General features: G+C 36.1%; 1 protein-coding gene across 5 annotated transcripts in view; it reads right to left on the bottom strand.

Annotated features, from left to right (window-relative positions):
* The window catches only part of adv (advillin), a 54,014-nt gene extending 32,389 nt beyond the window's left edge, over positions 1–21,625 (bottom strand). For 4 of the 5 annotated variants that reach the window (XM_030973668.1, XM_030973670.1, XM_030973672.1 and 1 more), the window contains exon 1: positions 21,543–21,625. The gene's annotated coding sequence lies outside the window, so the exon portion shown is untranslated. Of the gene's footprint in view, positions 1–6,158; positions 6,333–21,542 lie in introns of those variants that run through there. The other variant, XM_030973669.1, reaches the window with a different exon arrangement.
* Between the last annotated feature and the right edge of the window lie 1,194 nt (positions 21,626–22,819).

The following is a 22,819-nucleotide window of genomic DNA, read 5'->3' as shown; positions in this document are numbered from 1 at the left end:
AACATGTACTGGTATGTAAACTAACCAGAAATCAGAATCACCCAACTAAACACACAAGTAAACCATACACATGACACATTTCAAACAGTGCATTTGTAAATCATTCTGCTCTCTTCACAGCACCTAGCTGACACCTATTAACATGTAATAGGTCCCTGGATGACCCTTGACCTCAATGTCCAGGGCAGGCTAGGGAGGAAGGAGGGGGAAGGGGAGAGGGGAGGGAGAGCAAGTATGAGGTAGCACAGTAATGAAGATGAGTAGGAGTTACCCACAAATCCAACCTTGATCTACTGGATATCCAGCTAAGCTTGCCGGGAATTTGTGGGGGAAACATGTGCTTTCTGAGTCACTGAACTTTGAGGTGAAGTACGGCAGCCGTCTAAAGTTCTTGTACAAGAACAAGCACATGTTTCTTATGGGCAAGATACGAGTACATGTAGAGAATAGTATGCTATCATAGAATGAGTGATTCACTGGTTAGTGAACAGACTTATTTTATTACAAAAACATGCAATACATGCTATTACAAACTCTCTTTTTTAGCCTCGAAAGATTCTCTTTTTCAAAAACTTAACATTCTAAAAGTATCTGACATATATATTATATATTATTAGATCCTACTGTCATGACTATTGATTAACTTATTCATATATGGGTACTTGGCAGGAATTAATTCCTTGAAATGCTAGAGCGCTTTAATGGCAGGCTTGGCAGCTAGGCTAAAGCCGGGTAATAATTAGTGCGCCTCCGAATATAATTTCTAGATACACCCATGTATGTGGCGCTATAGAATTGCCTATTATTATTTTTCCTTGTTATAAAATGTGTTGCACTCACTATTAGGGTGTTCATTTATATTCTGTTTGACTTTATTTTGTTGATTTATTATTTTATATTCTGTGCTTGTAGTACATATTGTCTAATTTATATATTTGTTAGGGCTCTGCCTCTAAAGGCCAATGGCCTATACGGTTCCCTTCCATATTTTTGCTTTACTGTAATATGTTGTTTATATATACATATGCTACTGTTCATATTATTTATGTTCTTGTATAATGATATGTTTGTAATGGAATGTGGAAATAAAATTTGAACTTGAACTTGGCTACATTTGATTTTGAAAATAATAAAGCTGTAGAGGTGTCATAGTAGAGAGGCTGATTCACTTTCAAGACTTTAAATCAAAAGGTTGAGGGTTTGAATACTAGCTGGCCCAGCATTGATAATGTTCTTTGGAAAGAAATTAATCCACATTTGCAACCCTCTGCCTCCACCCAAGTGTTATAATGGGTACCTCCTACATGCCTGGCGCTCTTTTCAATTCCCATTCCCATCTTGGGCTATCAGTGGAAAAGACAATTTATCAAAACTTTGTTTGGGGCATTATGTTGCGTTTTGAAGTGAGAGTCAGATATCATCTGTTTAGCTAGATCTAAGGGCGTTAACTCTGTGTCCAAGTACATTTAATAGTTTAATCAAGTTAACACCCTTCTGGCTCTTATAATAGCCAATACTGGTATTTTTAGCCCATACACAACGGTGAGAATTGACCCATGACCTGCACATGTCTACAACCTTTAAGAATGTTCAGTTTGACAAGATGCATGAAGAGTTTGGAGCAGAGGACGCAGCATTCCTACTGCATTCCATACTGTACATTCATGAGTTGTGATGGAACGAGGTACACAAAACACCGTTCACACAAGCAAAATTGAGATCAGTGTAGCCATCATACTATATTGATGAGAAATCACTTTTACTCTTTAAGCTCTTTCATTTTGCAATGCGGAGGTTAATAGCGCATATTAGTCAAATTTGATTGACAAGTTTGTGCAATTTATCTAAATAGGGATGATTAAAAATAAAAATTCATTTACACTCCACCTCATTACAGCTAGAGCCCAAGGTTAGACCGTCACACATACATTGTAAGCTTCATTATTCTATGAAACAAATTTAGCTTAATCGCTGATGATAAACGTTTCTACGTAATTAAAAAGCCATTTTCTGAAGCCAGTAAAAACCTTATAATTTGTGTGTGTGTCTGAACACACTGACTCTAAGTATGTACATGTATACCCCTGACTGTGTGAAAGCACTTTTGAATGGATGGGAATGCCTTCACAAACATGCCAAAGTCATGCAGGATATCAGTATGCATCCAAAATGTCTTTGCCTTGTGGATATTGAATGTTGAAAAATTCATGAAGGCATTAGCTTGCATCACTTTGTATACAGTTACATGAAACATTTATCTGGCTCTCACACATTTGTTGCTTAACATTTTTGTTAAAGCAGGTGATGATATCAGATAAAAATCTTAAAGGTAAAGACCAGTATTGGAAATGCCCCAATTTCAAAAAATTAAATGGAAGCTCTCATTACCAATCATGTGAAAGAATATGTTTTGACTAATACATGATGATAAAAAATTTGCCGGGAAACCGCCTACTAATTCATATATTTGGTAAATTTGTTTCTCTCATGGTCTGTGAGAGATATAGGGTAGTCCCATATATATCTTTCTGTCTGTGTATAGTGCTTGTAACTTTACGAAGAATGGGCCAAATTTCTTATCATTTTGATGATTCCAGAACCTTGCAGATGCTAGATGCTAGATGATCAACCTTTTCTGATCGATTCCACAACATTTCTTTCACAATGCAATCACATGACCATAACTGGTCTTTACCTTTAAACTCACCACCTTTTGTACATTTTCATGAACAATATCTTGCACCAGTAGTTCAGGCAAATAACATTGATGTACTATCAGAGACATCTCTATTGATCGATTGATTGATTGATTTTTATATCATATTTCAAACATACATATTTTAAACATACATAATGTCCATCTGTGTGATATATGTTTCAAAGTACAATACATGTACATGATACTCATACTGTATAGAACATAGACAATACATAGGAGAACATTACTCACTTGACTGAAGGTCTATTTTACTTTATTTCATTCTCATGGAACTTCTGATTATATTTAAGGATCAAGAAAAGCATATATCGGTCTTAAAGAGCCTTTAGTCTTGTGAACCAACAAAGGGTAATGGTCTGTGAGATTGATCCTTTCTGGTATTGACAGGTCTGCCGGTACCATCATATTTTTAATGGATGCTGTCATTGCTGTGTGATTGCGGGTTTTCAAGAATTCTTTAATGCCAGCATCATAAATCTGTGGTGTATGATTATGGTATCATTTATTACTACCAGCAACAAAATCAAAATACATCAGTCATCTTCAAATCATGGAAAGGGGGGGGGGGGGGGGGGTGGTTACGCATTGAAACATATTCTGTAAATATTTACTACTACTGAATACTAAATACTGTATTCCTTAGTGGTAGAAAAGCAATGATAAACAAAACCACAGGCTGATAAGGAAACATGTATCTGTTTCTATTATGCCAAATGTGTGCTGGCATGAAACAAAGTACAATGTTCTACAAATAGCATTTTGTAAATGAAAAGTAAAACTAACCTGCTGAACAAATAACAAAAGCAAACATACCAGAACTTCAAAATGACTGTTTGCACTACACAAATGTACATGTAAGAGATTAGATGACGTCTGTGCCGTGTTCAGTAAGGGAAAATTGCATGAAATATACAAAGAGATGAGAAGACTTCATACACAAGTTCACGTTGTAAGTTTATCCTGTAAGCTTTTGTCAATTGATGTGATGCACTAGTTCTTGGAATAGATCATATTCAGTGATTTGTCAAATTTACCAAAGAGTAAAAGCCGAAATTGTTTAAAGTTGTATGTTCTTGGAATAGATCAAATTCTGTGATTTGTTAAATGTACCAAAGAGTAGAAGCCGAAATTGTTAAAAGTTTTCTTGGAATTCAGTGATTTGTCAAATGTACCAAAGAGCAAAATCCGAAATTGTTAAAATTGTAAGTTCTTGGAATAGATCAAATTCAGTGATTTGTCAAATGTACCAAAGAGCAAAAGCCAAAATTATTAAAATTATACTCACTTGAGCGACAAAATGATAAAGCCTCGATCCATTCACTGGGAGGATCTAGCTATTTGATAGGGCTGACATAACAAGCTACCTCTGACACATTTTGTGTATACTCTTCCACTATTCAAATATGAAATACGACTCCTTTTGCAGTTTTCACAGCACAAAGGTGCTGACTGAAAGAGATATTAGCACGCCTCGCTGCATTGATCTTTGTGTAGAATCAGTCACTCTCTGCTAATTTTGTGGGTCGAAGGCCACAAGTCATTCATAAATTACCAAAGACCTCAAATATGTGAGAACCATGCATGCAATAATTTCTGTATTCAGGTAGTTCATGGACTTTGTCTTCAATATATTAAACATTTTCTAGCCTACATGTACATGTAGCTACAAGCTGGACTACTAATTACAAATACATATACACTTCACTTCAAATGTGATTAAGCTGTATATATGTGCCCACCCTGTACAAATAGGCCTAAATGTTCATACACTGTAGGTGCGAACAAAATACAAGCAGAAACTAACACTCAACTCAGCTTTGTGTTTAATCAATTATTTGACATCATATTTTGAGCATTAAATTAATTAATTTGTTTAACCTTATACATGGTGTTAATTCATTTTATCCCTTAATTTTTAAGGATGAAAGTGGAACAGAAACTAGACTGGTCAGATGCTTGCAATTTAATTAAGAACTACATTGTTCATGCTAATACATATTTCATGTTGATATATATTTTGTTATGAATGACATAAGAAGCGAAAGAAGCATGCACAGTTGCACACAAGAACTTTATAAGTCAGAATTATTGCATAATTTAAACAAATTAACCCTTTAAAGTAAACAGAAAATATGAAAACTTCAGTTGCTTAAATAGCACACATTGTTTTTTTAAAAATCTGAAAAGATGTAACAGTGTATCATAAAATGTCTACCGGTGCTTGATCAAACTAATGTACTATCAAATGAAAGACAAAGATATGCCTAAAATATGTTCATGGGGTTCTGGAAAGAAAGATTGATTGATATGCTTTGATGAAGAGAATATTGATTTCTATTTTCTAGAAGCATAATGTGATGTACTGTCTAAAATTGCATTGCTGATCGATACACAAATTCCTGTCTTTCTGCTTGCAAAATATTTAAAGGTAAAGACCAGTATTGGAAACGCCCCAGTTTCAAAAAATGAAATGGAAGCTCTCATTACCAATCATGTGAAAGAATATGTTTTGAATAATACATGATGATAAAAAATTTGCCTGGAAACCGCCTACTAATTTATATATTTGGTAAATTTGTTTCTCTCATGGTCTGTGAGAGATATAGGGTAGTCCCATATACATCTTTCTGTGTATAGTGCTTGTAACTTTACGAAGAATGGGCCAAATTTCTTATCATTTTGATGATTCCAGAACCTTGCAGATGCTAGATGCTAGATGATTAACCTTTTCTGATCGATTCCACAACGTTTCTTTCACAATGCAATCGCATGACCATAACTGGTCTTTACCTTCAAAAATACCATTATATTTTACAATGGCCTTACACAAGTATTGACTATTACTGCTATTATTACTTTTTATCAATACTATAATAATCATTAAATACTGTCATCATTATTCCTGTAATTACCGGTACATGTTTTATCATTATTATAATGTTTGTTAGTAGTAGTATTACTTTATAGTAGAAGTAATATTTGTAGTAGTACATGTAGTAGTAGTAGTAGTGGTAGTACTAGTAGTAGTAGTAGTAGTAATAGTAGTTGTAGTAGTAGTAGCAGCAGTAATAGTAGTAGTAGTAGTAGTAGTAGTAGTAGTAGTAGTAGTAGTAGTAGAAGTAGTAGTAGTATGGTAGTAGTAGTAGTAGTAGTAGTAGTAGTAGTAGTAGTAGTAGTTAAAAGTATCATTATCATTATCATTATTATCATCATCATCATCATCATTCATCATCATGGAATATCATTCCATAAATATACCATCATGAGCATTTACACAGGGAAATATACCCGGTTCATAAGAAATTGTAGACAATAGAGATGAAAGTCCTCACATAAACATTGAAAAACAACGTCTGCTCAATACATACTCCTAAATATCATACCACAAATAACATACCACAAATATAATGTCACAAATATCATACAACAAATAGCATACCACTTTAAAATCTTGCTGGTAGAGGCTGTCAGTCTACATGCATCTATAGAAGAAGATGGTTCAAACTGATAGTGCACATCAACCCTGTGAAGGCCGGTGGCTGGCTTTACAGGAAAGTAGGGTTCTTCCTCCAAAATTAACAAGTTACAAAGAATGCATGTGTATTCTATTGTTTACTTCCTTCTCTAATCACTACTGACCTGAAGTGAATACATGGCTTGGTTCTAGGCAAAGATAATATGGTTCAACGTGTACTTGAGGTGACCAGGGCATAATGATTCATCACTGGTCTTCTTCGTCTAGGGGTGGATCTGGGACTTTCATCAGAAGAGGGAGGGGTTAAAAAATTAACAGCTCTATTCCCCCCCACCCCCCCCCCCCCCCCCCCAACTCCGTTTTTTTTTTTCTTCTTCACTCTGTAGTATGAATTTCAATGCAAAGCACTCACAGGGACCTCTCCTGAGGATTAAAATGCATTTATCTGATTAAATTGCATTAATCTCCCTCACATCGTTTGCAATCTTTCAGTCATTTTCTTGATAAGCTTCATAACCCTCTTAAGATTATTCACAGAAGAAGAAGAGGAATCCATCAGGTCTCCCAGATGTACTCAGAAATGCCCAACCGATCAGTACAATTCTTCATCCGATCAGTACAATTCTTCATCCGATCATCATTCATCATTCATCACAGCTAGCCACAAAATTGCATTTTACACCTGTCCATGATATCTATATGATTTTTCAGCAAATTCTTCGTGTTTTTCAAGAGAAAATCTTTCCATCTACAATCCCCGATTTTTACCTTGTTACATGCATATTTAGAATATAAAGGCATTTGAAGAGCCATGCTTTTCAGGGAACATGTCTTAACTGATGTTCTTCCACACTTGCATAATAAGAATGAGTAATGCTCACAAATTATTTTTCACCTCTTCCCAGAACTCAACCTTCTCTTTAAAGATTGTTATTTATAGGCATTAACCTGTATGATTATCAACAAGGAAGTAACAAGTGTGAAGTGAGAGTAGGGCAGTTGTGAAAGGGTTGTCTTCAAAATCAAAACTCATCAAAAGTGACTCATCCAACTGATCCAATAATAAAAGCTATCCAGTATTGACATAAATCTTTTAATCCTCTCAACTTTTTTGTTCGCTTTGGTAAACTAACAGAACAAAGCTGTGGACTGCTACAATGACTTTTGTCCCATAATGATGTTTATGGACCATGGTGGTTCAAAACGATGTTGCAGTCTTGTTTTTCAATCCCCAGCGAGCAAAGAGTTAATACTCTTGTAGGATTTGGAAGTGACTTTTGTATGGAATGATTAGAACACCTGAATGAGATGCAGTACCATCATTCAAACTCAAGATTTCATGTGTTGCTTTGACCTGTATACATGGCACTATAAACAAGATTGTGTTTTCAATACAGGTACATCCAGAGCTTTTCTATTAACCAAGTAACTGATATCCCATGTTCATATGGACGCTATAACCTTGTGACCTCTGAAGGGAGTAAATACTGCCACGCTCCATCCAATTTGTGAGCAATAATTAGATAGCGAACTGTTCTGTCACCATTGGGCGTATGGAGGCTAATTGCTCAATTAAATCACTCAATACTCCATTGCCAACGAGCTGTTAAAAGTCCCAAGATAAATATTGGAGCTGTGGGTAAAGAGTTTTATCTTGTCTTATCCAATGTTATCAGGAATGTACATGTAGTTGGAATAATTTAGGTGACGTTGAGATCTACAAATGAACCATTGGCAGCAAGCATGCACATCTTCAGATAATCTGATTTAGATGGGCTGATAGGTTTTGCAGCAATTCTATTTTCAATGTTTGTTTTTTCTTCATCTTTTTTCTATTTCTCTTGTTATTTGTACTTGCAGGCCTACTATATATTCTCAAATAAGTTGGAAATACAAGCTGGATCAAAAGAAAACTGAGACCTGCTAAATTATCACGGGGAAAATGCAGATCATAGTGCTGTGAACTATTCTATCTTCCTTCTGCAACATGTCTCTCTCTCTCTCTCTCTCTCTCTCTAGGCAGGATTTTTCTGGTGTGCTCATACAATTACCATTAAATAATTATACTTTATCATTCTATCATCTATCATCCAGGCCTACACATTTTCTTTTTCTGAATAATTTTTCTGAATTTGTACAAGAACATACACAACTTACACAATAGGCTGTAATTATTCCCCATACAATATGCACATTTCTATTTATATTATAGGCCTACTACTACTAGTGTCAAGTGTACAAATAAACAAGAATTATTTGATGAATGGCTTTGTCTATGTGCATTTGCTGATGGCGTTTGCTGGCATTTGCAATGCAAATCCTATTACGAGATTTCTTATCAATCAAACCCCATGACGATTGACAGGTTTGTGATAAAATCTACATTCAATTAATATATGTGACGCAATTTCAAACTTTGCTATATACATGTACCAGTGTACATATCAGTTACACCCACAATGCATGCATGAAGGTATATATGTGTGTATTGTATGATGGTAATTGATAATTCATATAAATGATGGGAGTGTAAATTGTTATGAATATTGTTTAAAACAATATGATGAGATTTTACACATTTTGTAATGTTATGAGGATAGTAACCAATACAACGGTACATCTGTGTGCGCAAGCTCCTTGGGTTGTGTGACTGAGATGCGACTACTGGTTTTTCTCTTTTAAATACCCTCCCCCTCCCCTCTCTCTTTCTCTCTCTCTCTCTCTGTTTCTTTCTGTCTCTCAACTTGTCTTTTCATTATAATACCGTATCTTTTGTACTTTCAGCTACATGTACCATCATTATCATAAACAACAACAACAGCATCCCGATACATAATTGATGTACTTCAATGATACAAACAGCAGAATTCCATATTTAACAGAAGTAACATCACTTTTACTACTCTGAACACCCTATTCACATTTACTTATTTATTAGAGTAACGCGACTGATGTGAAGTACAATTTTTTTTGCTGGTAAGTTCTTTAAAAAAAGAAAATTAAATATTTTTTCTTGTGTATATGTAAAGTACTAGCACTATTGGAAGTTTTGTTTTTCATCACAGCACAGTTGAGTATATATTTGTATAGTAGCTGCGATATATAAATTGATCTAATTACTATTTAGTCTGGAGAGGTACATGTACTTGCGTTATGATGTACTGTACCCATAACCCTGTTCACACTGAACAGTTTCACGTCTGTAGTACACTGGTATGAAACAAGCAATATTCTGGCAGGTTACAGAGCAAAAGAGTGGACCGACTTCTACTAGAGAGGCCCAGTGGCCCGGATATCCGTGCTTCATTTTGACCGCAAGTTCCATGCATTTTATTTCATCATTGGTGTTGCTTTGGTTTGTTTTGTTTTGTGGAATGCGTCAAGGTTTTCGGGTTGAATGTTGTGGTTTGGTTTAACCTTCTAATCCTGCCATTGTCATCGCAGCATTCACCGTCACCAGGCACCTTTCAGGTGAATGAGGAAATTGCATTAATAGGTCACTGTACAATTACTCATCCTATTAAAGCAGAAAATGGGTAACCTATTTGCTAATTATGCGCTACGAAGTTAAGGACGATAGTTTGTAGTATAAAAAAAGTAAGATGAGGGTGCTAGACAGTAGACAGATAACACACAAGAGGTAGCTTAAATCGGTAACTTATTAGTGTTATGAAATTGAAGGGACTGATATGGATTATATTGGAAAGCCCATCAAAAGAAAGAGATACGGATAGCAAGATAATCAAGAAAATAACACAAAACAATTGTTCTAACTAATGTTTCCACTATTCTCATTTAAATTCTGCCTCATTCAAAACAAGAACAACAAAAAACAAAAACAAATGATATGATCATATGATATATGTCCATCTTTAGTTTTCATTCATTGTGGAAGCCAGAGCCACTGTACATAATTTTGTGATCTTCATTCCTTGATCTTGCTCAGTCTCTTCTTTCCTGAACATCGACTGTTCTCTCTCCCTCTCCCTCTCTCTCTCTCTCTCTCTCTCTTTCTCACTTTCTTTCTCTCTTTATCTCTCACTTTCTCATTTCTTAAAACTTCCTTCCTACATTCTTCCCAAACTCATTTCTTACTCATCCATGTTTTGTTTTTTGAATTCATCATTTTACTCTCTATATCCTCATCAAATCTTCCACTCCTCCAAGCGTGCTCGTTTAATTAAAGAGTCTGATTTTCAGACCCTTGTACCGTTTTGTGCTGCGCAAATATTCAATCAGCTTAATTTTGGCCATTACAAGAAGTATGTTATTGATGTGGACAAATGCTCATGTACAGTTGTACACTTTACAGCTCACTTTATGTATGTTTTTACCAAAGAAATAATGGAGTCAGTCAGTCACTCAATTGATTCTGAAGTCTAGAAAGTAAACAAGTTTCCATGCATAATTTGAATACTTGGACAATGCTAGTGTTTAAATTCCACAGATAGGACATACGTTTATGTTTAATACATAATCATAATTCCTGCATATAGTTCTACAGAAGTTGATGTTGGTTGCAAAAGGGATACACTACCTTTAACAGGTCTCAAGCTAAAAGCTGAAATATCCTGTGAGGAAGTAATACACATACTCGATGAAAACCAGGAAATTCCTTTTCCTGTTCAAAACTGACATCAAATCTTTTGACAGTTTCCATCATGTAAGGACACTACATGACATTGATTCCTAAACTGGAATGGGTATGCCAAGAAAGCTACATGTATTTCTCTAATGAATTTATGGAAATAGTACAGTTATATTCATGTTTTTATAGAAGTTTGTAGTTTTAGAATGACAAGAAGTACTGTAAATTACGCTTTTATGTTTGCGTGATTTATTTTTTGCGCTGAGCAACCCCAACACATATTCACGAGTTGAACCAAGCCTAACTCTCTCATGTAAATATTCACTCCTGAATCATCAACGCCTATAAACCTAAACAACAACAACAACAACAACAATCTCTAGCTGTGCACGGGATGGTCTCATAGGTCAGACACTTTGCTAGAAAATGCATTACAACTAACTACATGTAGGTTTGTGCCTGCGAACTGGCAGATCAGTTGGCAGCAGAGGAGGACACCCCGCCCGACTGCTAATGCAGGTGCAAATGACTTTACGATGTCTGGGCTAATAAACATCTCACCAATTCCCCCATAGATGATTGCATTATCAAACAGCTTTGATTGACTAGGCCATACCGGTAGACCTATAGTTTTGAGGGGGCTGCAGCAGACATGCATGTGCACTGCAGTGGAAGACAAAAATGGGGGCTTTGTTTTGCTCAGGGCTACATATTACATGTGTATGTAAAATTACAAGAATATAGTATTAACACACTTTACACTATATCACTGGTTTCGATTGATCAATAACTTTTTGAAATTACAAGATCAATAAAATGCTTGTAGGATAAACAAATAAGAAGAAATAAAGCAGAATAGAAACTGAAAAAGTTTCTAAAATAAAATACTATCAATGGCCATACTTGACTTGATTTATTCCTTCATAAATTCTTCCAATTCCTTCATAAGTCTATGTTTTATAGTCATGTACAAAGATCACATTATCAAGTACTACCAGTAATATAGCCATAAATTAGGCACTATGTTTTCCTGCACAATGCTGTTTACCTTTTAGCATGTACTGTGAACATGTTCCTATAAAAAGGATTGCAGGAAGAAGTGTAAGAGAAAGAAACTGAAAGCAAAATAAAAACTAAATTTCATAAGCAGCTTCTGTCTTAAATGAATAATGGCTGCTTTTGACTTGCACTTTTAGTAATTTATTACATGAATTTATATGATTTTATATGCACAACTACACATGCACATAATGATGTGCATGTGTAGTTGTGTATATAAAAGTGCAATGATGCAAATGGCAAAAGTAAGTAATCATGACATACATGCACATTCAACACAAAATTACAAGCAAAATGTTTACTCCATTAGTTTTTAAAAAATTCCTTCATAAATTACAATTTAAAAAAGAAATCATGCGATTCTAGTATCATAGAACATTTGAAGTTGAAAATTAGAAATAGATTAATCTAAATATTTCCAATGTGTATCTCTCTCCCACATAATAACATTCAACACTGTACAGGATCATAGGGCTATTGACCTCCAGAAAAGAGACCAAGCAGACTGCATTATACATATTCCCTTCGCAAAGAAAATTTATTTTGTTGAAAATAATTTTGTTTGAATTATTTATTTACATATTGATTTATTTATTCATTTATTTATCTACAATGTATGCATTCATTCATTCATTCATTTATCAATTTACCCATTTATCGGTTCATCTTTTTATTCATTTATTTATTTTTGTTGTGGGTCAATTAAACATATGTTGCCTCCTTTAAGCTATAATGGAACGAGAAGAGTGAGAAAGATACAATATTTCAGAATTCACTAAGAGATAAAAGCTCATATGACTTTGGTCTCAAAGTCACGCTAATAACAAACGCATGGACAAGACACAAAGAAGATACCTCTTCTCACTATGGCTCTCATCATGCACTCAGACGAGAGGTCAAAGGTCAGATTCTGGGGATGGCATTTCGAGCATCCCGATGGAAACTTGATGTGGACATGTAGTGACAGTGCATCAAGTCTTCAGCTATAAATAACCCTTTTTAAAGGTTCTATCTTTGAAAGATGTGATAATTGACTACATATCATGTATTTTTACTGAAAGAAAATACCTACATCAGATTGTGCCCATACAGAGAATTTTTGTTCATGTTTGTAAAATTTTTCCTCTTTTACAGTTGTTTGCAAAGTGATAGGATTGAAATTCGCATTATTCTTGGAAAAAACATAATTCTTTATTTCTTACACAATAATCCTACCATTAAAGAAAATTGTATTCTTTTCATTGAAGGTACTTGTACAATGTAGCAGGTACATTCAAAGTTGTTGTTTTAAAAGCTGTGAAAATTGTGTCACAGGAAATTTGTGGCAGAGAGGTTCATATCAAAGGGGACATTTTTGAAGTGCAGAAGATAAAATATTGATAATTAAAATCACAACAACTTATATTCAATTTAGTACAGTCAGTGTACATGTACTTATACTTGTAAAACTCTGAAAATGATATTGGTGCGCACCTTCACTGAACCATAAACAATATTGATATCATTTGCTTACTTAGTATACAATTAAATTTAATAGTTTTTTATATCCTGGAATACAGTAGTTGATGTCCAACAAAAAGTTCCATAAACTGAAAACCTCAACTTCTCAAGGCCAAAAAATTGTTTTGTTTGGGTCCTTGAGGGTTATTTCAAATAGTGCATTGACATTTGTGTTTTGATTAGTCTATTATATTTGCACAGATATGGGAGAAGAGGTTATCTCTTCATTTGTCATTTGACATTCCAATTGTGTAGCATGGCGAATACTGGTTAACGTCATCTACAACTTCTTTTGGACAACTGCACGAATGGACTTGATTAACGGTCAGCACGGGCTAGCATTCGTGAAACAGACCAAAGTTCTCCTCACACTTCGGTTTCACGTATGTTGCACGCACGTGAATACTGCGGTCGCGTCGTCCAAGTCAGGCCACGGGAAAAACATGTATTCTCGTCATGCTACACCCCCTTTGAGACTTGAGTAGTAAGAAAAATAGATATGGTGGTAACCCCCCCCCCCCTCCCCCACAATAAAAGGCTGCAACATTTTTTATTTGTAAAATGGCAACTGTGCAAAACAAAGAATTTGCTCACATTCACTGAGCTATGCCTTATTTGATAGAGAAATGTAAAGTGTACTTTACTTCATCATAAAAAAACACTGCATCACATACAGTACATGTACGAACAAGTCTTTACAAGTTTACATAATTAAAAACTTTGCACACACATCACAAACATGATATGTGTCGTAACGAGGGTAATTGTGTGGTGATTTTGATGGATGGTTGGAAAACATGATAGCACATACTGACAAGAGTTAGAGGCTCGATTCCAATAAGAGTCATTGATCATATGGCCCATCATCATCTGGTATGAAATATGAGAAACATCTGGAGCTAGATCGTTAGCAGCAACAGCTTTCATTTCACTTTTAAAGGGATCAAATGAGGTGCAGTAGGACAGCTGAAAATGAGGTATGATATTGATATGGTTGCCATAGATACAGGTGAAAAGTGGATTGGCAAGATGACAGATAATAACTAAGGCTTCCATGACACCCCTCTTTTTATGACCTTGGGTCTATAGTAGTGACTAACACTGATTTTTATTTAAAAATACATGTTCCATTTAATTGACAATATTTTATGTGTAATGCATACATTTACATAACAAAACAAATCTAATAAAGATAATGCCAATGGTGTATGCGTTTGTGAGTAATGATTGGAGATTGTTCTTGAAACTTTGTAGTTTGTATCACAATGTTCTAGTGATATATCGAAGAAGAAAAAAAAGAAAATATATATACATTTTTTTTTAAAGGTGGGTTGCAGTCTAAGAAATTCACCCCCATGCTTTATTTGCTTTCCAAAAGTTACTGGACTGGGTATTAAATACAAGTCCCCCCAACCCACAATAAATTGATTTTTTTTTTTCCAGGGAAAGAAACTGTTATCCATTCTGAAAAGTAGTGCATGTAAGATCTTCCATTCCTTTTCTGCCCCTATCCTTATGAACACTGGCACGTGTGCCAACTGCTGGGAGAGGGAGGGGCAAGTTCATTTCATCTTAATGTTCCTTTTGAGTCTCAAAAAGATGGGAGCATAAACAGGATACTACACAAGAAGCCCTCTTCCTCCCAGATGACATCATCAATTTCCCAGGGAAAGGGGCTCGGTAGGGGGAGGGCCCTAATTTTCAGTGACCTTTGGAACAACGCCCTTTCATAACGAAACTACATGTAGTCCTATGTGCAGTCCTCATATTTTTTGATGACATAAAAGATTATTGATGTTGTCATTTCTGAGTGCCTTTTGCCAATTACGGTATGACATCAGGAAAAAACTGAAGTAGTATTCAACTGGTCTCCACCCCATGTCCACAAGGGTACAGGTATGAATCACTCGCAAACAGATTAGTACAAACAATGTACACATGAACTTTAATGAAGGTAAGCATTATCTTCTAATAATGGGGGATGTACATACATCTTTTTTGATTTAATGACAAGGTGAGAAAAATATTGTTTTTGTTCGTTGTTGTCTTCTTTCTGTTTTGCATCAGTTAATTCTTTTGCATCAAAGGACATGTTTATTCTCATGAAAATTCAAATATACATCAAATGCTTTTAATAATGATAGTTTTCTTATGTTACTTTAAGGACTGGTCCTTGCATAATAAACACTGGATACTAGTTAAATGCACCAAGGCAATGGGTCATTAGACAGTCTTGCAATTTAAAATCTAAATGTTATTTGTTTTGTGCTAAATTTACATTTCAAAAGTCTTAAATCAAACTCTATAATTATTGAAATGAGTTTGAACAGTCTACATTTGAACCGTTTAGAGTTATCAAAATCGCTAAAATCATATCCAAAATATTGTGAGAAATTACTAGAGAGCCATTCAATTTACTAACACTTGTACACAATCTTCTGTGTACATACTGTACATCAGGTGTAGCCTCAATGTTTGTTTGATCTTCCCCTTTAAGACGAGAGATGTTTTACTCTAGCTGAAGGTTAACGGGAGATAATAGATGCCTGGCTGTCTCCCGAGAGTGTCTCATCATCTCTCACAGGCCATTCTCCCCTCCCCCCCCCACTTTGTCGGACAAGGTAATGGACCCACCAGACCATAATTTGTCCCATGGTCAAAAGGCGCGTCCTCATCATCTCGAGATTGCCAAATAGCCAGCTATTTCTGATTTGGGTAATAATCCGAAGTTACAAATCGCGTCTTCATCAGGTCGAGATTCGGCCTCGAAACTTGAAACTCGACCTTGAGAAATTTGCGCATAGTGGGGGTCTTTTGTCTGGTGAAGAAGTACCGGACAAATAGCTGGATATTTTTCCAAATAGTGGGATATTTTGCAAACTATCCCAAGATATCTTGGGATGACAATCCCGACCAAATATCCAGCTAATTGCAACTTCGGGCTGATGAAAACACAAATAAGCTGGATAGTTTGCGATCGGGATAGTTCAAATAGCGGGATATATATATGGCAATCTCGAGCTAGTGAAGACAGGCCTAAAGAGAGACTTTACCACAGCAAAATACTTCCACATTCCCTACATACATTGCACTGCTCTTCCTATCTGATACATGTACATGTATCCTACTGTACCATTATAATTTTCACTACTCGCACAAACCTTTGCCAGTCATAACACATAGAAGGGTCTAAAATATGTAAGCCTATATGGACACTGATTCCCATGTTCTCTGTATAGTAGCTGCTCTTGATACAGCCAGATACCTATAGATTTAGAATAGGCTCAAGCCTTTACATGTATGTACTACTCATAAGTTTAATAAAAACCATCAAAAGTGAGACATCTAGAATCCAGTATGAAATAAGAAAGTAACTGTCTATGCATACAAAGTGGAATTGAAATACAAGCCATTCTGTTTCCTCAGAAGTATCTAACAACCAACACACATAGAGAAGATGAGGGATAGGGACTGGTTCATTGGAAATAGAAAGAGGGCTTTTTAAAAATGACTATTATTAAGGAACAGTTTATTCGATGGGACATCTCTAGTTTTAGTCTCAGCAAGAAAGATGACACTACAAGAGATAGAAGAGCCATTCACACACAAGTAAAAAAAAATTAAAAAAAAAAAAAAAAAAAGAGATTTACACCATAATCCACAACACATGTTTCCTGCATCTTCTCAAATGGGAAACTTGATTTAAGTTCCAAAACATTCACATTGCAACACTGAATGCAGTTGTAAATAAAAACGTACCACTTATAGTGCACTTTGAATTATGACCAACATCTCATAAATTTGTGACATTTTTTACACTGTACACTGTACTCAAATAGTTCTTGTAGATAGACAGAGGCACTTGCATAACACAGGAGGAACTGCTCCCCCCCCCCCCCTATCCCATGGCAAAAAAGAAGATTAGAAAAATTAGAAAAGAAAAGAAAAAAAAAGAAGGAGGTAAACAAAGATGATATTGTCATACCACGACCCCCTCCCACAGCCCTTCCCAAAGTAGTAAACCAGAATGTACATGCTCTCCCTGCCCCCATTTTTTTAAAGGATGTCGAACGCTTCTCCTTGTCAACGGCCTTGTCATTTTATATTCCGTCCTAAGTAAGGGCTGGTACCCCCTTAATTAATGTCTGGACCCACACTGGACAGGATTGATGGGGACTGTACAGTAAAACTAGGAAGAACATACTCCCCCTCCCTCTTATAAAAAGGATGATATCACACGCTTCTCCTTGTCAATGACCTTGTCATTTCTTACATTGTCCTCCATGCATTGGTTGGTGCCCCCTCAATGTCTAGACTAATGAAAAAATACAAAGGGGCTCGGGCTAATTATCCCCCGAAATGCCAAAAAGAGCCCCCGAAAGTCATAAAAGAGCCCCAAAACTTTTGCATGGAATTCAATGCAAAACAAATTAAAGAGTGTTATTTTCATGCAAGCAAGCTTGAAAAGTAGCCCCTGAAATGTTTAAAACATTTTCCCCTGGTCTGGACCCCCACTACACAAAGGAACAGAAGGACAGAGGGGGACTCTAGAGTCGACAAGAAGGACATCATCTCACCGGACTCGGCGGGAAGGCCAAGATCTCATGCGATAATCAGTCTCTGGCAGCCCATGACTGAAGGGTCGCCCCTTGCCAAGTGATTGCCGTCCCATGGAGCTCACTCTCCTCACTGGAAGATGACCCAGGGGTTGGCAAAGAGTTCACATTCCATTGGGTACAAGGGGACGAAGGAGCGAGATGACTTCAGGTCCCGTCTGCAGTTTGGAATACTGGCTGGTATTCCGCACACACGTGCATGCGCATGTAGGCTACTAATGTACGTGTTGTACGATATAATCGCGCGTGACAGCTTCATGATGGGAATTTGTAAAACTCTTGTACAGCATGATCAGAGAGCATCGGGCAAGAAGTAAACATATTCATGAAGGCTCTCTATTAAAAACATGCAAAGAGCTAAATGTGTGTGCACAGCTATAAGTCATGTTCATCATTAAATTGCCTTACCAAATATTAAATAGGCTTTTTAGCCAAATCATCTCAACTACAAAGAACCTTCAAAATATGAATATGACAAATGTTTTCATTTCCAGTCTACACTGTATACTGTATTCTTTGTTCTACATGTACTGTACATGCTCTTTTTTTTAAATATTTGATTTCCTATTGGCTTGATTCTAGGTGATTAATTAGACAAACCATAATTTCCATACTGTACATGTACATGTATAATTTAAATACATGTAATGTATGTAATGGCATGTTCATTAGTGATCTCTCCCAGTCTCATATTTGAAAAGGCCAAGGATTTGGGACTCAATCTTTAATTCATCATTTGAACTAAGTCGAGTTTAATGCCTTGGTTAATCGAAAATCAAAATCATGTTGACACCAATATTGTATTAAACCAATTTTACTCTAAAATGAAACCCAAATTGCAAATTGAGTCTGAGTGGAATTCTGAAGAATATTCTCGGCAGTCGGTACACCCCTGTGCACATGAACACAACCATTCAAAAGCATGATAGTCTTGAATGTTAAATGATGTCTACATACATGTATGTAATCTGGCTGGTATCAAGTTTTATCTTACTTTGTCTGTGTCACAAACATTATAATCAGCATGACTTTCTGACATGTTCTAAATGTATCCCGCAAAGCTTATGATCGGCTAGTGCTACAAGTATGAGCGTTGTCACCTTCTCCTATTAAGAAAACTTTTGATCCTCGTTCATTCTTGAAATTCAAGGTTATTGAAATATTGCTACAATTGGTACAAAAATACCACATTACTGAACAAACCGATTGAGTGTTTTGCATGACTGCTCATGCTTTGGTGTGAAATACAATCTAAGAATGTACAAACAACATAGTATCAACCAAAAGAAGGGACAGGGTACATAAAATTGAATTGAATATCTTGTTATTTTTACACTGTAATTTATTGGTATACACTAAAAGAAAACATGTCTAATTTTTTTCATCTATGAATGATTGGAGTTGGAGAGAGAATTTTTTTTAAAAAGCCTTTATTTTTTTCATCACCTTTCCCACGATATATAATGAGAGTGTACAATGGCTGATATGCCCATTTACTAGAAAAGCCCTTTTTTCTAAATCCACATTTGTATTTTATATTGTACATTTATATTTTGCTGTGTGGGTGAATGAAGAGATTGGACCCCCCACCCCCATTTGAAATCCTGGCTAAAAGGCAATGTAACACGATTGTAGACTAAATTCTCTTTCTGACATTCATGTTAAAAGGATGTTAAAGGTTGTACCGGTAATCTTTTCTTAAGTTCTATTCTTAAGACTTTCCCTCAGAACTCTACGCTCAAACTAAATAAAAAAAACAGAGGTTCACTGCAGTACAAATTCCTGATTCCTCTAAATTAAGTTTGTTGACTGATGTTTCTGGATCATTGAATAAAGGTGGGCTGGGAAGGACATGACTATCCCACAATCTAAACTGAATTTCCTGTTTGACAGCATGGAGCAAGGCTACCACCAACACCTAGAGCTGTAAACACTATCTAAAGGTCTAATACATGTGTACATACACATGTTATTCCATAATAACTGCATTTTGTATGACATATTATCAGAGCTCTCCTTTTGATGGTATAAAATTATCTCTCTGCTGAGCTGAATTTCCTGCTTGATCAGCATGAAGATTAGACGACTACATCTCTGTACACAGAGATGTTATTCTGTACACATACTACGTAGACTTGTAGATGAAATTCTTCGGACAGATTTGAGTTCATACAAATACTCTGTATGTAGTCCTTAATTACATTTCTTCCTCCTTTAACAAAAAAATTAAAAATCTGACATTTCATAGCTCTTCCCTTTTCATGACAGGAAATGATCATCTGGAAATAATTTGCGTCTAAATAAATTTCCCCACATGATGCATGCTTAATTAAAATCTACAGTACAGACCAGATATGCAAACTTTCCCTGAGACTACTGCACAAACCTGAACTCAAATCACACCTACATGTACATCTACGTGTACAGGGATAATTTTTAAAATCTGAATGAAAGGCCCTAAAAACATTCTACAGTGTAACACCTTGAGCAATTCACAAATCCATATGATTTTAGGAATGAAGATTCTGAAACAAGGTACAAGCAAAATCATGAATCTTTTGCAATCTGTTATAATGTTTTTGACCAACAATAATCCATGTGATGTCACAGAATCAATGATCAAAACAGCTGATGAATAATTCATAATGTCACAAAGGGTATGTCTACATTAGCAATTAAAGTCTAAATGGAACAGAATAATGATTAATACCGCAATACAAGCAGCATTTCTATTGAACTTTCTCACAATGAATTTAAGAATTATTTTGTGAAAATTAGTTAAGCAGCATAGACTTACTTTATTTCAATTTTGATCTAATTTGTTCAAAATTATAATTTTGATCATTTTCAATCACCGAGGATGCTGAAAGTTGATGCACACTTGTTATATATGCAACAAAATATTAAATTCACTTTTTTGTCTTTTTCAAGACAGATTAATGTATAATAAACAGATAATATATTTTGTTTTAGGGTAGGGGGTTCAAGTAAGGATCAAGCTAACATACCAAATGCCTGAATGAACAGAGTCAGAGATAGATCTAGACTATGTATTGTTTGGAAAGTCCACAAAATCTATATCAATATTATCATTATCAATTCTCATGTTTCTTCTGTTCCGGTTATTTTAATGTCGATTCTCTCTCTCTCTCTCTCTCTCTCTCTCTATCTAAAGTAAAAATCAAAATGCAGGCAAGTCAACAGGATATTTCAGAGGAATTACTTGCTCAAGATTACACCTTACAAGGCATAATTATCATCGAAAATGGCTCTATCCCCATTACTTTATTGAACATACGAGTATGTGCATAGTTCGCTAGCGACGCGCCACTTTCGCTGGGCAAGGCCAAGGGGCACAGACGGCGTGCATAGATCGCATTCCCACAGCTCTCCTCCTCCGTAGTACACGCCCAACGCTAAGCTCTCGCTCTCCCGCTATCGTCACATTCAAATTGCATTCCATCAATTTCAAGCACCAAACTCATGAAATACATGTACACACTTCAATTTCTGACAAGAGAACAGCATAAACATGTCATTTAGATATACGAAGACAGGTTAAATTTGTTTAAATACAAGTCTTACCGGTGAAAATCGGGTGAAATTTGTAAGTCCGAGTCGCTCCTTTCAACATCCAGGCCCAACTGCAACGTACCTAGTATAGTACCGTACCTAGTGTACAGAAATATCTTAGATGATGGATTTTCGAATACGCCGCTTACGTCACAAATCTAATAACGTGCAACTAAGGGAATTTCCCCCGCACCGAGACGCACCCACCACACGCCCCATACTCCTCCCGTTCTCCTCCTTCTCCTTACTTCCTCCACCTCCTCCCCCTTCCTCTACTTCTTCTTTTCTTCTTCCTTTTGTACTCGTTCTTGTTCCTCTTCTTCATTTTACGACCTATACGTTCCCGTTGTGTTCTTGAGCCCCCCCCCCCCCCCGGTTGAGCCCATCCTTTTTATTAAGAACATACTGATTTATTTGGCATAGATTTCTTGATTGGGGGAGCGCCGTGGTATATTGGTGGACGTTCTCGACTCGGTACGAGGAGTCCTGGGTTCGATTGATCCTTGATCAATGTCTACAAGTAGCCTAGTAGGCCTTATACAACAAGGTGACTTTCCACGTTAACGACTGAGGCAAACTAAATAAGTACCTTTGTAATTCGGGAGTAATGATTGAAGGGCCTGGATGTTAAACGAACAGCAATATTAATACACAGTGGTAAGCGGACACTTTTTTTTTTTTTTGAGTCCAAAACAAAATCGAAACGACTCAGCCAGCCGAAAAGTCGCTCAGTCGGGGGTAAGAGGACACTTTTTTCTTTTTTTGTTGGTCTCGAAATTTGAAAATTTGACATTTTTCTTCGTTGGGGGGGGGGGGGGGGGGGGGGGTAAGGTCACCTTTTTTAGGTCAGCCATGGGCATAATTTTTTTTTAAAGGGGGGGGGTTGGGGGGGGGTCCTCGAAAATACACACATTAAAATACCAAAGGGGGGTTTACCCCCTAACCCCCCCCCCCCCCTGCGTACGCGCCTGACCTAATCACAAAAATAATTATCAAATAATGCATATTTGTGAATCTTAAATCCTCCTCTTTCATTTGATGCAACTCATATGGTGCTTATTACCCGCATGATTGATTAAAACAATTTTTTTAGAGTGGGTACCAAACATTCATTTGGTGGGCGGTATCTGAATTTCAAAGCACAATAGAAAGTTCATTTTTTGCCCTTTCATGACACCTCAATCAGGAAAAATGAGCCAGGAATGACAAAGTTCTGTTTGTTTAAAATGCTAGCATTTCCATAATTTGATTAAACGAATTCGTTTTCACTGGCTGCCTGCCGTAGCAAC

Source organism: Strongylocentrotus purpuratus, unplaced genomic scaffold (assembly GCF_000002235.5).
Source record: "Strongylocentrotus purpuratus isolate Spur 01 unplaced genomic scaffold, Spur_5.0 spur5_scaffold_7, whole genome shotgun sequence".
In the NCBI taxonomy this organism is placed as follows: Eukaryota; Metazoa; Echinodermata; class Echinoidea; order Camarodonta; family Strongylocentrotidae; genus Strongylocentrotus; species Strongylocentrotus purpuratus.
This window is presented reverse-complemented; position numbering and strand designations above follow the sequence as displayed.